This window comes from Ranitomeya imitator, chromosome 7 (assembly GCF_032444005.1).
Source record: "Ranitomeya imitator isolate aRanImi1 chromosome 7, aRanImi1.pri, whole genome shotgun sequence".
NCBI classification, from domain to species: Eukaryota; Metazoa; Chordata; class Amphibia; order Anura; family Dendrobatidae; genus Ranitomeya; species Ranitomeya imitator.
In genome coordinates this window covers 118341766-118364901 of record NC_091288.1, presented here as the reverse complement: position 1 = coordinate 118364901, position 23136 = coordinate 118341766, and the positions used below count along the sequence as shown (strand labels likewise).

General features: G+C 46.1%; 1 protein-coding gene across 2 annotated transcripts in view; it reads right to left on the bottom strand.

The window, feature by feature from the left end:
- The window catches only part of CFAP410 (cilia and flagella associated protein 410), a 249374-nt gene that overhangs the window by 55814 nt on the left and 170424 nt on the right, over positions 1 to 23136 (bottom strand). The window lies entirely within an intron of this gene.

The following is a 23136-nucleotide window of genomic DNA, read 5'->3' as shown; positions in this document are numbered from 1 at the left end:
GTGGCGTTGGCCAGAGGGGTTTTCTGACCAGGTTGTGGAGTGATTTTTCTATGACCGCAGACAGGACAGGTACTGCAGCATCAATTCAAAGTGACAGGAGACAACATTTGTCCAGTATGGTTACAAACTATTTTTCATCCCTTATCGACGTTCTCCCTCAACCGTCATTCCCATTTGATTACTGGGCATCCAAATTAGACACCTGGCCAGAATTGGCAGAATATGCATTGCAGGAGCTTGCTTGCCCGGCAGCTAGTGTCCTATCAGAAAGAGTATTCAGTGCTGCAGGTTCAATACTAACAGAAAAAAGGACTCGTCTGGCTACCCAAAATGTAGATGATCTAACCTTCATTAAAATGAACCACAACTGGATTTCAAAATCTTTTGCCCCACCCTGCCCGGCTGACACCTAGCTTTCCTATGAAAAGGTCTTGCCTGTGGACTATTCTGAATGACTTTTCCAATCTCGTAATTTTCTTCACCTGATTGTCCAGCATACGACATGTTTCCACCTCACGAAATGGCCAAACTCCCCACACGGGGTCGTGCTATCGCCACTTTGCGCTTGGACCCTTGAGAGTGCTGTTTGTCTGAAGAGGTGGGTGAGCCCGCTTTTGGTCGACGGCACTGCCACTGGGTCCCTCATAGTACAATAAAGTGTCTCTGGCGGTGGTGGTGCGCACCCAACGTCAGACTCACCGTTGTAATATGAGGGGCCCTGTGCCTGTACCGCCGGCCACAAGCCAGTTCCCCCCCCCCCCAGCTCAAACAGTGCTCTACCACTAGCAAAATTATCTCTCACAGCTTCACCAATGTGTAGTCTAGGCGCTGACATCCTTCAATGCCTGGCACTGACAATACCATTGTTTTGACATTTTTGTTATGTTAGGCCTTCGAAGCCTGTCTGCGGTCACTCCTTCCACTAGACTTCCACTGACCAGACCACTGCTGCCCGTGTACCCCTGGAACCAATTTAAAATTGCCTACAGCCATGTGTTAATATTTTAGGCCTTCGATGCCTGTCTGTGGTCACTCCTTCCACTAGGCCTCCACTGACCACACCACTGCTGCCCGTGTACCCCTGGAACCAATTTAAAATTGCCTACAGCCATGTGTGATTATTTTAGGCCTTCGATGCCTGTCTGCGGTCACTCCTTCCACTAGGCCTCCACTGACCACACCACTGCTGCCCGTGTACCCCTGGAACCAATTTAAAATTGCCTACAGCCAGCCCAATTTTTTTATTTTAGGCCTTCGATGCCTGTCTGCGGTCCATTCTTTCAACTACTACTACACTGACCAGGGCACTGCTGCCCAAGTACCCCTGGAACCAATTTAAAATTGCCTACAGCCATGTGTGATTATTTTAGGCCTTCGATGCCTGTCTGCGGTCACTCCTTCCACTAGGCCTCCACTGACCACACCACTGCTGCCCGTGTAACCCTGGAACCAATTTAAAATTGCCTACAGCCATGTGTTATTATTTTAGGCCTTCGATGCCTGTCTGCGGTCACTCCTTCCACTAGGCCTCCACTGACCACACCACTGCTGCCCGTGTACCCCTGGAACCAATTTAAAATTGCCTACAGCCATGTGTGATTATTTTAGGCCTTCGATGCCTGTCTGCGGTCACTCCTTCCACTAGGCCTCCACTGACCACACCACTGCTGCCCGTGTAACCCTGGAACCAATTTAAAATTGCCTACAGCCATGTGTTATTATTTTAGGCCTTCGATGCCTGTCTGCGGTCACTCCTTCCACTAGGCCTCCACTGACCACACCACTGCTGCCCGTGTAACCCTGGAACCAATTTAAAATTGCCTACAGCCATGTGTTATTATTTTAGGCCTTCGATGCCTGTCTGCGGTCACTCCTTCCACTAGGCCTCCACTGACCACACCACTGCTGCCCGTGTACCCCTGGAACCAATTTAAAATTGCATACAGCCAGCCCAATTTTTTTATTTTAGGCCTTCGATGCCTGTCTGCGGTCCATTCTTTCAACTACTACTACACTGACCAGGGCACTGCTGCCCAAGTACCCCTGGAACCAATTTAATATTGCCTACAGCCATGTGTGATTATTTTAGGCCTTCGATGCCTGTCTGTGGTCACTCCTTCCACTAGGCCTCCACTGACCACACCACTGCTGCCCGTGTACCCCTGGAACCAATTTAAAATTGCCTACAGCCAGCCCAATTTTTTTATTTTAGGCCTTCGATGCCTGTCTGCGGTCCATTCTTTCAACTACTACTACACTGACCAGGGCACTGCTGCCCAAGTACCCCTGGAACCAATTTAAAATTGCCTACAGCCATGTGTTAATATTTTAGGCCTTCGATGCCTGTCTGTGGTCACTCCTTCCACTAGGCCTCCACTGACCTGTCTACTGCGGCCCGTGTACCCCTTGAACCAACCTAATAAAATATTTAAAAAATTAATTTGATTATAAAAAATAAGATCGTGTTGAGATCTCAAATGCAGACATTTTAACAATCAAAACAAACACACAACAAATATCTGGAACTGTACTACAAAGGTCCAACAGCTACAATTTCTTTCTCCTGCAAGAAGTTAACTGAAAGTTTTTTGGAGTTGTTAACACAGATATGGCATCCACCGAGTGTTGTCCTGTCGCGTCTCCTTTAAATTATTTCCAATAAGATGTTAAACTATTAATTTAATAAAATCAATAATTAAAAAAATAATTGAGTAAGTCAAAAGCACATTGCAAATAAACATTAATTACAAATCAAGAAGCATGGCGCGTCCGAGGGTGAGTAGATACCGAATAAGAATATAATCACCCTCGGGCGCGCAATGCTTATTTACAACAGCCTTCCTTCCTAAGAATCAGCCCTTCCGTGGTGTAGAGAGAGGTTGTTGTTACACTCCAAGGTGTTCCCCAGGTTGCCTTTCCTGAGCTTCGATCTTCATGCTCTCGTTTAGTAGGTGTCGGAAAGTAGGCTGCATTAGGCCTAAAAAATGGGGAATGGGGTGGAGAGAGATGGTGTGTTACACTCCAAGGTGTTCTCCAGGTTTCCTCGCCATTGCTTCGATCTTCCGACTCTCGTTTAGTAGTTGTAGAAAACTACACTGCATTAGGCCTACAAAATGGGTATCGGGTGGAGAGAGATGGTGTGTTACACTCCAAGGTGTTCCCCAGGTTTCCTTGCCATTGCTTCGGTCTTCCGACTCTCGTTTAGTAGTTGTAGAAAAGTACACAGCATTAGGCCTACAAAATGGGTATGGGGTGGAGAGAGATGGTGTGTTACACTCCAAGGTGTTCCCCAGGTTGCCTTTCCTGAGCTTCTATCTTCAGGCTCTCATTAAATTGTGGTTAAATGGAACAACTGCATTTGGCGTACTAGTTGGTTTGGGGCCTACTATCGGTGTCTGCCACTCCTTGCTGTTCTCCTGGTTTCCTGTCCTGAAATTCCATTTTCAGCCTCTCGTTAAGTAGTTGTTAATGTTAGACTGCATTTGGCCTACTAGTTGGGTTGGGGCCTACTATCGGTGTCTGCCACTCCTTGCTGTTCTCCTCCACTGAACAAAGCTGTGCCGCCTGTTTACTACGGTTGCCAATTTTGAACTGCATTTCGACTACTTACTGATTTGGCCCTACTCTCTGTGTCAGCCTCTCATTCCAGTTGTCCTCCACTGCAATGCCCCCTGGTTATTCCTGTGTTACCAATTTTGAACTGCATTTAGCCCACTTTATTCTTTGGGCCTATATCTGTGTTTCCACTTCATCGTGCCCATTGCCCAGCCAGTGATAGATGAGTCTGCTGGTACATTGACCCATAACGCAACATTCCCCGTGCACGCTACACAACAACATTGTGACCCTGCTGAAAGTCAGGTTGCTCTTCCCGCATACCATACCACCTTACACGGGGACAAAGAGGAAGGTGCAGATGAAAGTGCAGGTTCCTTCATCAGGTGGGGGGAGGAATACTAGTTGGCGACGTCACTGGCACAGGGCCTCTCATAGTACGCAAAAGTGTTGCTGCCGGTGGGAGGCGCCCCCGCCGTGCAAACACACCGCTGTACTTTGAGGGGCCCTGTGCCAGTGCCAATGCCAACGAGTGGGCCCCCCCTGCTTGCTCAGGATCACAGCACTTGCAAAGTTGAAATACTTACCTCTCCCTGCTCCACTGCCGTGACGTGGTCCAGATTTACTGGGCCCACTAATTACTTGAACCAGCCCTACCCCCCACAACTTTAGCCAAATGACCCCCAATTTCAAATGCCTTCCAATTATTTTAAGGTAAATTACGCTTGACAAGCTTCATTAAGAAGAATGGATGGTTTTGACATTAAAATGGGCACTCTAGGTGTTTTCCTGGCCCCCACTCACTGCCGACTATGCTGCCCCATTGACTTGCATTGGGTTTCGTGTTTCGGTCGATCCCGACTTTACGTCATAATCGGCCGATTTCACTCGACCCGACTTTGGACATAGTCGGGTTTCGCAAAACCCGGCTCGACTCTAAAAAGGTCAAGGTCGCTCAACTCTAGTTACCAGTGCTAATGTAAAAAAAAACCCAAACACTACATACTTACATTCCGGTGTCTGTCCCCCGGCGCTGTGCTTTCCTGCACTGACTGTGAGCGCCGGCTGGCCGTAAAGCACAGCGGTGTCGTCACCGCTGTAATCTGCTTTACGGCTGGCCGGCGCTGACAGTGCAGGGAAGCAGAACGCCAAGGGACGCGACAGACACCAGAATGTAAGTATGTAGTGTTTGTTTGTTTTTACATTTACACTGGTAACCAGGGTAAACATCGGGTTACTAAGCGTGGCCCTGCGCTAAGTAACCCGATGTTTACCCTGGTTACCAGTGAAGACATCACTGAATCGGCGTCACACACGCCGATTCAGCGATGTGTGCGGGAGGTCCAGCGACGAAATAAAGTTATGGACTTTCTGCTCCGACCAACGATGTCACAGCAGGATCCAGATCGCTGCTGCGTGTCTAACACAACGATATCGCTATCCAGGATGCTGCAACGTCACGGATCGCTAGCGATATCGTTGTGAAGTTGGTCAGTGTGACGGTACCTTTAGCCATTTAAAGGTATCAACCACTGAGGACTCTCAATTCTAAATATTTTTCTATCTACTGGCTAACATGGTACCAAGATACATTTCTTTCCTGCATCACGTCACTGCAATCACTCATGGGTGAAAGAAGTAGTCCTCTTATTCTCCTCGTAAACTGCTGTGAATTATAATGCTGTGCAAAAGTATTCCCCCCATCCCATTTTTTATATTTGTGCATCTGTGTTCAGATCATCGAACTAATGCAAGACGTTTTGAGTGACAATGTAACATTTGAAGAGAAAGTAGGCATCAGTCCTACCGGTAATAGGTTTTCCAGGAGTCCATCATGACAGCACCATCAAGAGGTTATCCTTCATATCCTTGATAGGGCAGGAACAAACCAGAGGTTAAAAGGCCTCTCCCTCCACCAAACCTCAGTGATTTTTTCAAGTACCACACCAGGATGGATGCATCTCTATTTTTTTTTTAGTTTCCTTCTACATACGTTACTTTCTCATATCAGATAGGAACTTAAGGGAGGGTACTGCCATGATGTACTCCAAGAAAATCTATTACCGGTAGGATCAAAGGTACCTTCACACATAACGATATTGTTAACGATATCGTTGCTTTTTGTATGTGTGACAGCGACCAACGATCAGGCCCCTGCTGGGAGATCGTTGGTCGCTGAATAAAGTCCAGAACTTTATTTTGTCGCTGGACTCCCTGGAGACATCGCTGGATCGGCGTGTGTGACACCGATCCAGCGATGTCTTCACTGGTAACCAGGGTAAACATCGGGTAACTAAGCGCAGGGCCGCGCTTAGTAACCCGATGTTTACCCTGGTTACCATCCTAAAAGTAAAAAAAACCAAACACTACATACTTACCTACAGCAGTCTGTCCTCCAGCGCTGTGCTCTGCACTCCTCCTGTACTGTCTGTGAGCGTCGGTCAGCCGGAAAGCAGAGCGGTGACGTCACCGCTCTGCTTTCCGGCCGCTGTGCTCACAGACAGTACAGGAGGAGTGCAGAGCACAGCGCTGGAGGACAGATGGCTGTAGGTAAGTATGTACTGTTTGTTTTTTTTACTTTTAGGATGGTAACCAGGGTAAACATCGGGTTACTAAGCGCGGCCCTGCGCTTAGTTACCCAATGTTTACCCTGGTTACCGGCATCGTTGGTCGCTGGAGAGCGGTCTGTGTGACAGCTCTCCAGCGACCAAACAGCGACGCTGCAGCGATCCGGATCGTTGTCGGTATCGCTGCAGCGTCGCTTAATGTGAAGGGGCCTTAATGCCTACTTTCCAGGATGTCCCTCCAGATAGCACAATCAGGAGAATACCAGTGGTTACATTCAGGGTGGGGCTACTGCTTTGAGGACCTTTCTTCCGAAGGCCAGTTTTTTGGCCAGATAAAACTTCCAGTTTTTAGTGTCTGCAAAAGGCGTTACGGTTTGTCCATGTTGCAGCACTGCAGATCTGGTCCACCGAGACCCCTGCTTGCTCTATCCAAGATGTGGTTACTGCTCTACCAGAATGTGCTGTGATGTTGACTGGAGGAGACTTCTTCTGAGGACTAGGTCAAGCTGATCACTGAATCACTGACCTAACCCATCTCCCCAAAGTTGATTTCAACGTCTCCCCCCCCCCCCCTGTTTTTTCACCCAAACTGTAAGAACAGATTGGGATCTATTCAACATTCTTTTGTGGATTCTAAATACTGGAGGACTTCTCTCCTGACGCCTAGGGAATTAAATGTCCGTACTTGACTATTTTTATGGTCCTAGAGGAAGGAAGGCAAGACAACCTCTTGGATCATATGAAAGTACGTCACTACTTTTGGTAGGAACGCAGGATCTAGCCTGAAAGTAATGCAGTCATCTAAGATTCTTAAGTATGTTTTTTTTTCATGGAAAACACCTGTATTTCCCCAATCCGTTTGGCTGTCGTTATGGCGACCAGGAATGCAGTCTTAAGGGAGATAGATTTTATATCTGAATCTTGAAGTGGTTCATATGGCGGTCTGCATAAACCATTAAGGGCCATATTAAATCCCATGGTAGGACGTAGGCTCTAACGGTGGGACTTATTTTGCCTATGGCTTTAATGAATTTTTCAATCCATGGATAGTCCAGGAAAACACTCACAGCAGAGATCTGCACTTTCAAAGTGCTAGGTCTTAGTTTCTCCAAGCAGGATTTGATAAAGTCCTAACATTTTGGGGATATTAGGCCTAGTGAATTCTAGCGTCGCCTCAGGATATTGCGCACAGAATTTTCTCCATATTTTTGTGTATATTGCTGACGTTACTGGCTTCCTACTTTTTTGCATAGTTGTGTTGACCGAGTCACAGAGGACTTTGGACCTCAAGATCTGCGCCTCGGGATCCAGACAGACAATTGTAGGAGCTTCACATTGGGATGGTGTATTGGCCCCTGAACCAGTAGATCGTGCCTCTCTGGAGGGATGATGGGATATTCTATGGACATCCTTCTTAGCAAGGGGAACCAGATTCTCCTGGGCCAAAATGGTAACATTATGATCACCTGTCTTCCTGATTGAGGGAAAAAAATTATTTTACTGGTAGCGAACCGGTCCACCTGGAGGCACCCCATGAGAGTAGTATATGATGAGATTCTTCCCAGTTCAGCTCCCATTCCGACTATTGAACCGTTATCCAGCTGAGAAAGTCTGATACCAAATTATGAGACAGATGGCCCTGAAAGCACCGTCTCCTCTGCCCATAAGATCTCTCTCCATGCTACCGCCTGTCTGGTGTCTTGGCTCCCCTTGATGTCTGAGGAAGGCCACTGTCATCATATTGACAGACAGAAATCAGATGTGTTGGTTCCATACTTGACCCACATCTTTTTACCAATTCCTAGACTGCCTGAAGCCTCCTGAGGATGGATGACCTGAGAGGATCTGCTTTTTGCCAGGTAACCTGTATGTACTAATTTTCTCCATGAGCAGCCCAGTCACTGCTGCTTGCTTCTGTTGTGACCAATAAACGCAGACAGCTTCTACATAATCACCTTTGTCAGGTTGGTCATGGAAGTCCAACAGGCTAATGACTTCTTTGTTATTGCTGAAAATATTACTTTCTTGTCTAGCCCATCTCTTCTCCAGTTGCAGGCTGTCAGGACCTGATATTGTAATTGCTTGAGTGGAATGGACTCCACAGAACCCCTGGTATAGAAGCAGTCATCAGTCTCAGAATCCTTATAACTTGCCTGATGGAAACCTGTGAGTTCCCTCCGAAGGCCATAAAATTGTTTTGGAGTTCTTTCTGTCTCTTTTCTGGCAAGAAGGATATCTGCTGTTCAGAGGCCAAGAGGATTCCTAGGAAGATATTATGTCTTCCTGGAACAAGATCTGATTTTTCCCAGTATATGATCCATCCTAAATTCTTTAACACTAAGATGAATGATGTTAAACTGGCCTTTAGTTGCTGGAGGTACTCTGCAATAGACAGGAAATCGTCCAGATATTGGATAATCAATATTTATTGCTCCCTGAGGAAAGCTATAACCTCTGCCACCAGTTTGGTGAAGATGCATGGCGCTGAGGAAAGACTAAATGGCAGGCATTTTAACAAGTAGTGCTGAATCTTCCCTATCTCTTCCAACGTGAATCTTAGATACTGCTGGCTACAAGGATGAATGGGCAAGTGATAATACTTCTTTGAGATCTAACATACACATTACCATGTTTCCCTTGATCAATGGAATTGTAGGACTTATCAACTCCATCTTGAACTTCTTGTAGGACACCCATCTGTTTACAGACTTCAGATTTATTATTGTGCGATAATTTCTTTGAGAATAGTCTTGAATAGTATCCCAGAAACCAACCTGACTGACACTGGTACTACTGCCCCTGAATCCACCAATTTCTTTACATCTGCCAGTAGCCTTCTCTTGACCTTGAAGGACTAAATAGTTGTTAGATGGAATCTTCCCTGAGGGATCTGCACAAATTGTCTCTTGCATCCTCTTGCTATTGTCTGAAGTATCCATGTGTTGTTGGATACTTCTGTCCAGGCTCTGAGAAAGAATTGGAGTCTTCCCCCCACTTTCATGGTGTCATTGCCTATCCGATCTATTTGCCGAAGTGGGAATGGTATTCCTTTCTCCGTTTCCCTTCCAGTAACTCCATCTACCGATCTTCCCTTTACCAGTATATTTCGGTTTCCGATGGGTATGAGGCCTCCAAAAGAACAAAACCATTTTAGGTCTTTCTTCTGGAAAACCTTTCTTCTCATCTGAGGCCCTTTCTTGCATGTTGCCTAGTACAAGACCAAACACTCAAAGGCCAGAAAAGGGGATGGAGCACAATTTGCTTTTCTAGTGACTATCCTCTGACCAGGTTTTAAGCTAGATTACCCGCCTAGCAGTGTGGGGTAGTGCCCCATTTTTTGCGGCAAATCTAAATGATTCTGCTGAGGCGCAGAGGTCTCCCATATTTTTGGAGAAGACCATCTGACTTTCTGTCCATAGGATCCTTCAAACATGACGATTCCTCAAAAGGGATAGCGGTTTTCTTTGCTACCCTTACTATAGGGATATCAACTTTATTAATTTCTTCCCATCCTCAGGCTCAAAGGGTAGATGTGACCTGAAACTCCTTGGGATTATGATCTTCTTCTTTTCTATATCTTCCCACTCCTCCAGGGTCATACCCTTTATATGTCTATTAACAGGGAATAGTCTGTTCATAAGGCTCCTCAAACCTCCAAATATTTCATCCGATATTGAAGAGAGCTGGCACCTTCATGGTATTTCTGACGGCCGATAAAACGGTGTCAGTGTCTTCCTAAGAGAAAAGGTATTTCTTTTTCTCTTCTGGGGGAATTGTAATAAATTCTTCTCTTTCCTCCTGTTCAGGGTCAGTATAACCTGATAATTATTCCTCCTCTTAACTGGATTCTACCTCCCACCAAGGTCTTTTTTGCCTGGGAGCCATCTGTAGGATTGCGGGGTGACTAACTCCATGACAGAATTCTGAACCTCCTCTCTTATTATGGTCCTCATGACGGTCATAAAGGAGGTATGTTCATCTTTAACCACCTTGGCGATAACTCTGGGCATAACTGTTTCCCATATGTGCCAGGCAGTTTAGTATTACACATGGCAGATCTCTTCCCTTTCCTCTTAGGTGCAGAAGGTGTCATAGACATTTTAGGGACTTCTTTGTCCTATAACGGAAAAAAGGATCATACCATGTACTATACCACAGATGGCAAACAGTGTGACAGTGTGAGAAAAAAAAACACCAAGATAACTCACTTGTACAGGGGATTTATCAGGGCTATCATATTGGCCAATGGTTTGTCCTTCCATGGCTGGCAGTCTAAATGCACTGGAATCTCAGCTCCCCTCTACAAATAGTATTATCTCACCTGTCTTCCATCTGAATCATCAAAAAGGCTGTTCCCCTTTAATTTAAGATTCAGCGTCTTTTATTGAAATCCCGGAAGTGCATTCCATGCTGGAACACACGTCGGACACTAGAGGCCTGCATGTCATCCCCCTGTAACCGGAAGTGCCGTTCAGTCTTTGACGTGCACAGGAGCCATGCACAGGGATGGACAGCGTGAGCCGAGGAAACCCAAAGGGGAAGAGGTTCACCCCAGGAGCCACCGCTCGACTGGACAGGCAGGGGGATTCTTTAACAGCGGGGTGTCGGCCTCTGGACCTCCCACAGGAGGAAGGGGAGAGATGCGAGGACCTCATCTTGACCTCCTTGCGCCTGTCAATAGGAGCTCCTGCTCGACTGGAATATGTGAGTACATCTCTTCTGTGTCCATCCCTGATAGGGACAGGAAAAACACTGAGGGGTGGAGGAGGGAGGGGCCTTATAACCTCTCATGTTTTCCTGTCCCTATCAAGGTTAAGAAGGACAACCTCCTGATAGTGCTACCAGGACAAACGTCCTGGAAAAATGCTTTTATAGCACTATAAAAAAAAATTTGCCCTTGGCTACTAAACTGACCAGTTTAACTACAAATAAGTAGTTTAGTTCAGGCTGCATCCACATACAGCGGTCATGCTGCAGCTTTTAACTGCTGCGGTCTTTTCACCGTTTCCTTGCACAACCACTTTATCTTGCGGGAATACACCTGTTCACCTGCAAAAACACCTTTACATCGTGCAAGTGAAACAGCTATTCTCCATCAAGATTAAGGCCCCGATTCAGCAAGACCATTGCTGTACACGCCAATCCTTATGAGGAGGTCTGGTGGATTCATTAAGAGGTGCATGCCTGTTAATGAATCAAACAAGCCAAAAAAGTAAGATTTGTAGAGTAAAGTAATGAATTCAACATTGTGAGCTTATCCTTCTGCAGCTGCACAGATGTTGGCGGAGCTGGTGAAAACTCCAAAAATTTCAAAACGATTTCACTGGTAATAGCCAGATTTCTAGTGTAAACACTTTGATGAGTTGGGACCTAACTAATTGTGCAAAGAAAGAGTGGAAAGACCTCAGAGGCACAGGTCTGCTGTGGTTTTCAGGCCTGCTGATACCACACGCAGCCGCAAATCTGCCAATTCTGGTGAATCTAAACGATCAATTAAAGTGAACCTGGCTGACAATAGTTAGTGGGATCTAAAATCTCAAAAAACAATACACAAAGTCACGTTGTAAAAAATAGACATATAGATAGGAAATAGCGTTATTGAAATCTACAAGTCTAAAATGGTTATAAATACATACTGTATATGAGAGCAATTTCCCAAAAATGGAGAAAATGCAGAATAGTAGTGAACATTTCCAGGAGCGCGCATCAATGACTCATTCAGGAGGTAACTAAAGAACAGAGACGAACATCTAAAGAACTGTATGCCTCACAGGTCTTAGTCAAGAACACTTGTCAAAAGTGGCATCGGTGAAAAACTGCAAAGCACAAACCACTGCTGAACAAAAAGAACAAAGGCCCCGAGCCAAAGTATTTTCTCTAGAAAAGTGAAACACTTAGAAAATTCGCAAAATTTTTACACCTTTTAATGCTATCATGCCTGTTTTGGCCAGCTAAAAAAAATGTCTGAATCTCGGGACAGGACAGTGAAGGCAAAGGTGACGACCCCAGTGCATACAATATATGATGAGTTGTAATGTATTTTAGGTCACAAATCTTACTCCAAGTCTCTGAATAGAGTAAGATTTGTGGCGAGATGCACGGAGGCACACACCACTTTTAAGATGTGCCCGAATCATTATGTGGAACTTGACAAGACCACAGGAGCTGCACATGATGGCAGTCCTGTCTGCTTTTGGGGTCATGACTGGCTTGATTTTCAATAAGGCAGCTGAATTGAGTAATTGTTATAATTTTTTCTCACCTCTTGCAAATTTTCACTAGCGTAAAGTCAGGACAGGTACATGTGTCTTTAGCAGACCCCTTGTTGTAATGGCAGCCCACAATCGTGTCGAGGTTATAACAGCGTGAACCTAGGCTAGACGCTGTAAATGCTACTGTTACAGATTGACCATGGCATGTAATAGGTTAAAAGCTGAAGACTCTGCTTGTGGCTGATGGGGCAGATGATGGCTGCACAACGTTATCTATACATGCTACGATCAGGTATTGCTTTGTGCAGATATTAGCCCCATTTCTGCCTTAAAGGGGTTTTTGGTTTCAACGTGCTGTGCAAAGTCATGTTTGCCACGATAAAAATAATGGTACATGGTGAGTTAATAGTAAAATCACAGCATGCTCTACTTTGGTCCATTTCACAGACCAAAATAATGCATACAAAAGGTTACTTACCGGGAGCCGGTTTTTCCGGAACCCATGACAGCACACCTGAGAGAGAGATCCGCCCCGCCAGGGCAGGAAACCTACTGAAAATAAAAGGTCGGTACCTCTCCCTCGCTTCACTTGGTTTAAAGAGCATGAGAGGTCCCCCTGGTTAGTTCACATGGCAAACTATCACCACATCATATTAACAAAATAAAAAGCACCCAACTAAAGTGCACACCAAAGAGTGAAAAGGGGGGAATATACAGATGCTGTCATGGGCTCTGGAAAAAACGGCTACCGGTAAGTAACCTTGCCGTTTTCCCTTCACCCATGACAGTACACCAGAGAGATTTTTGGAGAATGAAACACCTTAGGGAGGGATCACTGCTTGCAGCACCCTTCTACCAAAGGTAAGATCAATTGAGGAGGGTAGGTTCAGCCTGTAGTGCTTAAAGAAGGTAGATGGTGAGGACCAGGTAGCGGCCTTACAAATCTGATCAATCAATACCTCTGCTTTTTCTGCCCAAGAAGTAGCCACAGCTCTGAAGGAGTGAGCCTTGATGCCTTCAGGAAACGGAGAGCCACACACAGCATAGGACCTGTCGGCTGCCTTTGACACAGTGGACCATTCCCTATTATTACAGACCCTGTCATCCCTTGGCATTACAGACTTGGCCCTATCCTGGATCTCATCATACCTAACAGACCGGACATTCAGCGTCTTCCACTCACACACCACCTCCTCACCTCGCCCCCTACCTGTCGAAGTCCCACAAGGTTCAGTCCTAGGGCCCCTGCTCTTCTCCATTTACACCTTTGGCCTGGGACAACTCATAGAATCTCATGGCTTTCAGTATCATCTCTATGCTGATGACATACAGATCTACATCTCTGGACCAGATATCACCTCCCTACTAACCAGAATCCCTCAATGTCTGTCCACTATTTCATCCTTCTTCTCTGCTAGATTTCTGAAACTTAACATGGACAAAACAGAATTCATCATCTTTCCCCATCTCACGTGACCCCCAAATGAACCTATCCATTACAGTTAATGGCTGCCCACTCTCCCCAGTCCCACAAGCTCGCTGCCTCGGGGTAATCCTTGACGCTGATCTCTCCTTCAAACCACATATCCAAGCCCTTTTCACTTCCTGCCGCCTTCAAACCAAAAATATTTCACGGATCCGTACATTCCTAAACCAAGAATCTGCAAAAACCCTAGTCCATGCCCTCATCATTTCTCGCCTTGACTACTGCAACCTCCAGCTCTGTGGCCTCCCCTCGAACACTCTCGCACCCCTCCAATCTATTCTAAACTCTGCTTCCCGACTAATCCACCTGTCCCCCCGCTATTCCCCAGCTTCTCCCCTCTGTCAATCCCTTCCCTGGCTCCCTATTGCCCAGAGACTCCACTACAAAACCCTAACCATAACATACAAAGCCATCCACAACCTGTCTCCTCCATACATCTCTGACCTTGTCTCCTGGTACTTACCTACACGCAACCTCCGATCCTCACAAGATCTCCTTCTCTACTCCCCTCTTATCTCCTCTTCCGACAATCGTATACAAGATTTCTCTCGCGTATCACCCCTACTCTGGAACCCTCTACCACAACACATCAGACTCTCGCCTACCATCGAAACCTTCAAAAAGAACCTGAAGACCCACCTCTTCTGACAAGCCTCCAACCTGCAGTAACCACCGATCGACCAAACCGCAAATGGTTCCTCTCTTGGATCTAACAAGCAGAAGCTCTCCATTTTCCTGTTGTGAAGAGTGGAAAATAGGTCTATTACTGGACTGCCCCAAGCCTGCACGATCTGTTGGAATACCTGGGGATTCAAAGACCATTCTCCCTACCTTAGCCTTTTGCGACTTAGGTAGTCCGCTTATGTGTTTACGATACCCTTTATGTGAAGAGCTGTGAGGTGTTGTTCTGCTAATTGAAAAAGAACAGATGTTGCCCTCATAAGGGAAGGGGACCTTATTCCCCCTTGGTGGTTGATATAAGCTACCACTGCATAATTGTCAGACATGACTTGGGTATGGCGACCCTGAAGGAAAGAACGGAAATGTCTTAAGGCTTTTTCTAAGGCCCACAACTCCTTCAAATTCGACATCTGATCTCTTTCTAGCGGGGACCAGGACCCCTAGATGAGCACACCATCCCTTACCGCTTGCATCTGTCATGATCACTTACTCTATCAGCTTTAACCACTGGACCCCTGACGCCAAATGATCCTTTAGAGTCCACCAGATTAGGGAATCTCTCACGCCCACTGAAAGGTGTAATTTTCCCTCTAAATGCCCTTTCAAAAATTTTTGTGCTGACAGGACCTCCCACTGTAGTTGTCTCAGGTGAAATTGCACCCAACCCACAGAAGGTACACAGGATGTTAGCAAACCCAGAAGGGACATCGCCTTTCTTAGTGTCATTACAGGCTGCTGTATTGCCGACAGTACAAGACTGTGTATTTTTATTATTTTGTTTTCTGGTAGGAGACAGAGCTGGCGCCTGGAGTCTAGAACCAACCCGAGGAAGGACTGAACTTTCTCTGGTTCTAACCTCGACTTGAGGGTATTTATCTTCCAGCCCAGTACTGCTAGGGTCGCAGTCACTTCTTCTATTTGGCTTAACCCCTTTACCCCCAAGGGTGGTTTGCACGTTATGGACCGGGCCAATTTTTACAATTCTGACCACTGTCCCTTTATGAGGTTATAACTCTGGAACGCTTCAACGGATCCCGGTGATTCTGACACTGTTTTCTCGTGACATATTGTACTTCATGATAGTGGTTAAATTTCTTTGATATTACCTGCGTTTATTTGTGGAAAAAAAACGGAAATTTGGCGAAAAATTTGAAAATTTTGCAATCTTCCAACTTTTAATTTTTATGCAAATAAATCACAGAGATATGTCACACAAAATACTTAATAAGTAACATTTCCCACATGTCTACTTTACATCAGCACAATTTTGGAACCAAAATTTTTTTTTTATTAGGGAGTTATAAGGGTTAAAAGTTGACCAGCAATTTCTCATTTTTACAACACCATTTTATTATAGGGACCACATCTCATTTGAAGTCATTTTGAGGGGTCTATATGACAGAAAATACCCAAGTGTGACACCATTCTAAAAACTGCACCCCTCAAGGTGCACAAAACCACATTCAAGAAGTTTATTAACCCTTCAGGTGTTTCACAGGAATTTTTGGAATGTTTAAATAAAAATTAACAGTTAACTTTTTTTCACAAAAAATTTACTTCAGCTCCAATTTGTTTTATTTTACCAAGGGTTACAGGAGAAAATGGATCCCAAATGTTGTTGTACAATTTGTCCTGAGTACGCCGATACCCCATAAGTGGAGGTAAACCACTGTTTGGGCGCATGACAGAGCTCGGAAGCGAAGGAGCGACGTTTGACTTTTCAATGCAAAATTGACAGGAATTGAGATGGGACGCCATATTGCGTTTGGAGAGCCACTGACGTGCCTAAACATTGAAACCCCCCACAAGTGACACCATTTTGGAAAGTAGACCCCCTAAGGAACTTATCTAGATGTGTGGTGAGCACTTTGACCCACCAAGAGCTTCACAGAAGTTTATAATGCAGAGCCGTAAAAATAAAACAAAAATTTTTTCCCACTTTCCCACAAAAATTATTTTTTCGCCCCAGTTTTGTATTTTCCCGAGGGTAACAGGAAAAATTGGACCCCAAAAGTTGTTGTGCAATTTGTCCTGAGTGCGCTGATACCCTATATGTGGGGGGGGGGAGGGACCACCGTTTGGGCGCATGGGAGGGCTCGGAAGGAAAGGAGCGCCATTTGGAATACAGACTTAGATGGAATGGTCTGCAGTCGCCACATTGCGTTTGCAGAGCCCCTAATGTACCTAAACAGTAGAAACCCCCCACAAGTGACCCTATATTGGAAACTAGACCCGCCACACGAACTTATCTAGATGTGTTGAGAACTTTGAGCCCCCAAGTGTTTCACTACAGTTTATAACGCAGAGCCGTGAAAATAAAAAAAAATCTTTTTTTTTTTTCCCACAAAAATTATTTTTTAGCCCCCAGTTTTGTATTTTCCCAAGGTTAACAGGAGAAATTGGACCCCAAAAGTTGTTGTCCAATTTGTCCTGAGTACGCTGATACCCCATATGTTGGGGTAAACTCCTGTTTGGGCACACGGGAGAGCTCGGAAGGGAAGGAGCACTGTTTTACTTTTTCAACGCAGAATTGGCTGGAATTGAGATCGGACGCCATGTCACGTTTGGAGAGCCCCTGATGTGCCTAAACAGTGGAAACCCCCCCAATTATAACTGAAACCCTAATCAAAACACACCCCTAACCCTAATCCCAACCGTAAATGTAATCCAAACCCTAACCCTAACTTTAGCCCCAACCCTAACTGCGTTACCACATTTTGAGAGCTATAATTTTTCCATATTTGAGTCCACAGAGTCATGTGAGGTCTTGTTTTTTGCCGGACGAGTTGACGCTTTTATTGGTAACATTTTCGGGCACGTGACATTTTTTGATCGCTTTTTATTCCGATTTTTGTGATGCAGAATGACCAAAAACCAGCTATTCATGAATTTCTTTTGGGGGAGGCGTTTATACCGTTCTGCGTTTGGTAAAATTGATAAAGCAGTTTTATTCTTCAGGTCAGTACGATTACAGCGATACCTCATTTATATCATTTTTTTTTGTTTTGGCGCTTTTATACGATAAAAACTATTTTATAGAAAAAATAATTATTTTTGCATCTCTTTATTCTGAGGACTATAACTTTTTTATTTTTTCGCTGATGATGCTGTATGGCGGCTCGTTTTTTGCGGGACAAGATGACACTTTCAGCGGTACTATGGTTATTTATATCCGTCTTTTTGATTGCGTGTTATTCCACTTTTTGTTCAGCGGTATGTTAATAAAGCGTTGTTTTTTGCCCTTTTATTTTTCTTACGGTGTTTACTGAAGGGGTTAACTAGTGGGCCAGTTTTATAGGTCGGGTCGTTACAGACGCGGCGATACTATGTGTACTTTTATTGTTTTTGTTTTTTTATTTAGATAAAGAAATGTATTTATGGGAATAATATATATATTTTTTTAATTATTTAGGATTTTTTTTTTTTTTTTTTTTTACACATTTGGAATTTTTTTATTTACTTTTTTACTTTGTCCCAGGGGGGATATCACAGATCGGTGATCTGACAGTTTGCACAGCACTCTGTCAGATCACCGATCTGTCTCAGAGTGATGCAGACTTACCAAGCGCCTGCTCTGAGCAGGCACTTGGTAAGACACCTCCCTCCCTGCAGGACCCGGATGCCGCGGCCATATTGGATCCGGGACTGGAGCAGGGAGGGAGGTAGGAGACCCTCGCAGCAACGCGATCACATCGCATTGCTGCGGGGGTCTCAGGGAAGCACGCAGGGAGCCCCCTCCCTGCGCGATGCTTCTCTGCACCGCCGGCACACAGCGATCATGTTTGATCGCGGTGTGCCGGGGGTTAATGTGCCGGGGGCGGTCCGTGACCTCTTCTGGCACATAGTGCCGGATGTCAGCTGCGATAAACAGCTGACACCCGGCCGCGATCGGCCGCGCTCCCCCCGTGAGCGCGGCCGATCGCGCTGGACGTACTATTCCGTCCTTGGGAAGAAGGGCCCACCCCACATGGACGGAATAGTATGTCCATTGTCAGAAAGGGGTTAAACAGTGATCCACCGACCTCCCTATTATACTGTAAGGAAGTCGTCCAGGTATGGGATGATAACTACGTCTCGAGAACGGAGGAAGGACATGACTTCTGACATTAACTTGGTAAATATTCTTGGAGCTATAGACAGACCGAATGGGAGGGCTGCATACTGTTAGTGCCTGACCTGTCCTTGGACCTACAGTGCTGCCCTCAGGAATTTTTGGTAGTCCCGATGGATTGGGACATGATAATAGGCACCTTTTAAGTCTATAACTGAAGCAGTCCTGGAACAACATTTTTATCGCCGTATTTACCGACTCCATTTTGAAGGAGTAATTCACCACTGACCGATTGAGTTTCCTCAAGTTGACAATAGTCCTTAGTGAACCGTCCGGTTTTTGCATCAAAAAGAGGGGGTGATAAAACCCTCTTTCTTCCTCCTCCCTCGGGACTTCTATTAGAACCTGCTTTAGCATCAGTCCCGACACCTCGGCCTTCAAGGCTAGTTGTTCTCCTGGGGATTTCCTGCGGGGTGTCAAAACAAAAGTCTGCCGGGTGGACGAATAAAGTCTATTTTTAGGCCATATTTGATGACACTCAAAACCCAATGACTGGGGGAGATATTTACCCAAGCAGGGATAAAGAAAAAAGAGTCTTCTCCCTACCTCTGACACAACGTCATTGGGAGGGCTTTTTTGATGACGTAGAGGGTCCTTTAAACATGTACCCAGATCCTTTTCTGTCTCTGAAGTCCCAGCTCCTTCTGTCCCCAGGGGGGCGGCCTCTATTAAACTTTCTTCTCCAAAAAGGTTTCCTAATATCCACCGGAAAGTGAGGGAAACCCTTCTTTTAATTCCCTGCTTTCTCCAAAATGTCCTCCAGCTTTTGACCAAAGAGGAATAGACCGTCACACGGGATGGAACAAAGTCTGTTCTTTGAAGGCAGGTCATCAGGCCACCCCTTTAGCCATAAGGCGTGCCTAGCTGCATTAGACAAGCCTGCTGCTCTAGCTGCCAGTCTTACGGAATCTGCTGCTCCTTGTACAAGCACCATAGGACCTCTTCTCTTGGCACCTTAGTCTTTAGTTATTCCTCTATCTGTTGCAGGCAGACCATAAGGGAGCGGGCAGTACATGTCCCGGCTATTGCCGGTTTAAGACCCCCTGCGGCCGCCTCCCAGGTGTGTCAAGAACCCATCCGCCTTCTTGTCCAATGGGTCTCTAAACATTCCCGAGTCCTCTAAGGGCAGGGATGGCTTTTTAGATGACCTGGCTACAGCTCCATCAATTTTAGAGATTTTATCCCACCCTTCTGAATCTTTCTCCTCGAAAGGACTATCTTCTTTTAGAAGACAAGGGGAGGCTACCAGATTTTTCAGGCTTCTTCCACTCTTTGTCTAAGTGCTTTTACTCTAGCATTAACGTGGAATGTGTGCTTCCTTTTTTCCTCCAGACCCCCGAACATAACATCTTCTAAGGACCTAGTCGCTTTTTCATCCTTTAGGCCCATTGTAGCTCTGACTGCTTTCACCAGTCTATAATAATAATAATAATAATCTTTATTTATATAGTGCCAAAATATTACGCAGCGCTTTACAGTTTAACAGTCATAAGTAACAACGTTAACAATACAATAATTAAAGCACAATAAGACGACCCTGCTCGTGAGAGCTTACAATCTGCAATGAGGTGGGGGAGATACAAAGCACAAGTGTGTATTTACAATGATGTATTTACAATGATGGTCCAGCCATCTTCAGGGGGTGGGGGATAGATGGAGATAGTGAATGGGCTACACACACACACACAAACATAAAATGACTTTGATTAGTGAATGTGGTAGGCTGCTCTGAACAAATGGGTTTTTAGAGAGCGCCTAAAACTATGCAAATTGTGGATGGTCCTAATATCTTGGGGTAGAGCAGTCCAGAGGATTGGCGCAGCACGGGAGAAGTCTTGGAGTCCGGAGTGGGAGGTACGGATTAGTGCAGAGGTTAGTTGAAAGTCATTTGCAGAGCGCAGTGGTCTGTTAGGCCGATAGACAGAAATGAGGGAGGAGATGTAAGGGGGTGCCGCACTGTATCCGTGTTTTCAGTTAGAAGCAAGGTCGGCCCACTATGTCACTACCCGAAGAGGAGTCAGGGGATATGGAAGAGGAGGGGAAGGGAGAAAGAGGTTCACCATGATATTCCTCACCAGATTGTGAGGCTTCAGAATCTGTAACAAGCCCAATGCCTTTCTTGCTCTCCTTTTTAAGGACTGATTTTAAAGAATCTTTAACTTCTGCCCTAATCATGGCCTTAAGGCTAGAGGCGAAGTCAGGGTTTCTTCCTGAATGGTCTTTTGAATACAGCCAGCGCAGAGATTTTTCTGACACTGAACTGCTAGCGGGACTTTACAGAGGGCATATTCCTTGTTCTTTAACTTGGCACTATCCTCCCTCGGACCCCTGGCAAGCAAGCAGAAAATGTAGCCCATTACCACCAAAGTGACATTCATGAAGATCACTCACCACCCGCTGGCAATCAAGGGTACCAGATTTTGAGGCTGATCAGGAATACGGACAACGTCTCTCCTAGATGCTGAGGAGTCCTGCGACCTCTGTTCAGGGCGATTGCCGCTCCTTCCATTTGAGCGGCTACTCCTCTGTGTGCTGGTGACCAGGCATAGCACCTGGTAAAGGCTCCTGCTGCTATTTTAAGGGCTGCTGCTCCACATGTTCGTCCATAGTGGGGAGCTTTAGACACGAGCGTTTCTTCTGTGGTCATCCCTCCATTTAAAAAGGGATACACTGCACTCTCTATGCCCACTCGATGCCCCTGCCACCTCCGCACCCTACACTACAGCTGCTGCGCCGCTCTCCCTCCTCTGCTGGCTGCCTGCGGCTCAATGGGGCTGAATTCTGGGCGTGCGGCTGGCGTTGCACGCAAGGCACGCTGGGAATGGGCGTGCCCGCGTGACGTCAGTACTGTGCGCCGGATCCAAGATGGTGGCGCCCATAGTAAGAAAGCAAGCCGGGGTGCATAGCCTTTTAGCGTGTCCCTGAGGGGTGCGGAGGAGGGAGGGGCATGGAATGGGCATGGAGAGTGCAGTGTATCCCTTCTTAAATGGAGGGATGACCCCAGAAGAAACGCTCGTGTCCAAAGCTCCCCACTATGGACGATCATATGGAGCAGCAGCAGCCACAGGACCCCCAACTGCGCTGCACCGATGCCCGCATGTGCGCTAAAGCCCCACAGGACCTGCGGACGGCGCTTCCACAGCTTGAAGGCTGGCACACGACCGCTCTGCCTGCTCTTCCAGTTCCGGGACAGGCGTGGGTAAGTGGAACATCCGTCTTCACACCGCCGTGATTTCAGCACTAGGGTCCCCGTCAGGACAGGAAACCCAACTGAAGCGAGGGAGAGGTACTGTCCTTTTATTTTCAGTAGGTTTCCTGTCCTGGCGGGGCAGATTCCTCTCTCAGGTGTGCTGTCATGGGTGAAGGGAAAAAGAGGCCACTGCAATACCCAATGTGGATGTGCACACAGAGCTGAAAATGGCACCAATCACGTCTGCGTATGTCGTTACAACTATCCTGATTTTCAATACGGCAGTCTGAACAGGGCCTGAGTCTTGCTGAATTTACAACTGGACAATTGAAGGTGAGTTTCAGCTACGACATGTGGTATTAAGCAGGGGTGTCAAACTGCATTCCTCGAGGGCCGCAAACCATGTGTGTTTTCAAGATTTCCTTAGCTTTGCACAAGGTACTGGAATCATTATGTGTGTAGGTGATTAAATTATCACCTGTGCAGTACAGGGAAATCCTGAAAACATGACCTGTTTGTGGCCCTTGAGGAATGCAGTTTGACACCTCTGGTATTAAGTATACGGTCTGTAGGCAAGATTGTGATAGTACAGGAATACTTCGCAAAATCACTTCTAACATTTAAAGTCTTCAAAATCTAATTTCAGAATGGTGCATATAATTTGGGGAGTCGCAGTAACAAAAGGTTAAATGTGGCCATTTATATACTGTATTTTTCGTACTATAAGATGCACTTTTTTCCTCCAAAAATGTGGAGGAAAATGGGAAGTGCGTCATAGTCCGGATGTCCCTGCTCTGGCTGTGGTAATTATGTGGGGAACGGCAGCGACACAGCAGCGGGTCACAGGAAGCAGGAGCTGGCTGCTGCGCTTACTCCTGTGCCAGTTGCTAAAGAGAAGTGAATATTGACTCCATTCCAAGTCCATGGAAATGCAAAGCAGTGCTATCCGCAGCAGCCGGATTCTTGCAGCTGCCGGGCTTTCTAGTGTGTGGGCTACTTAACGCAATGAATATTCACTGCATTCTACTCCCATAGGCGTGGAATGCAATGAATATTCCATCCCTTTAATAGCGGCACACATGAGAGCCCGGCAGCTGCAGAAACCCGGCGATTGCTGCTAACACTGTGCTCGCTAAAGAGCAATGAATACTCACTGCGCTCCACACACACAGTCCCGGCGTGGAGAACGGTGAGTATTCTGGCAGCTGTCCTTGGCGGCTTGTAAGCAGCGCATGATGTCACTGCCATGCTCTGCTTACAAGCATAAACCAGTTGCTAGCACCGGAGAAGGATACTATGAGGGCAAGTAGGGAAGGTTATCCAGGAAAAGGATG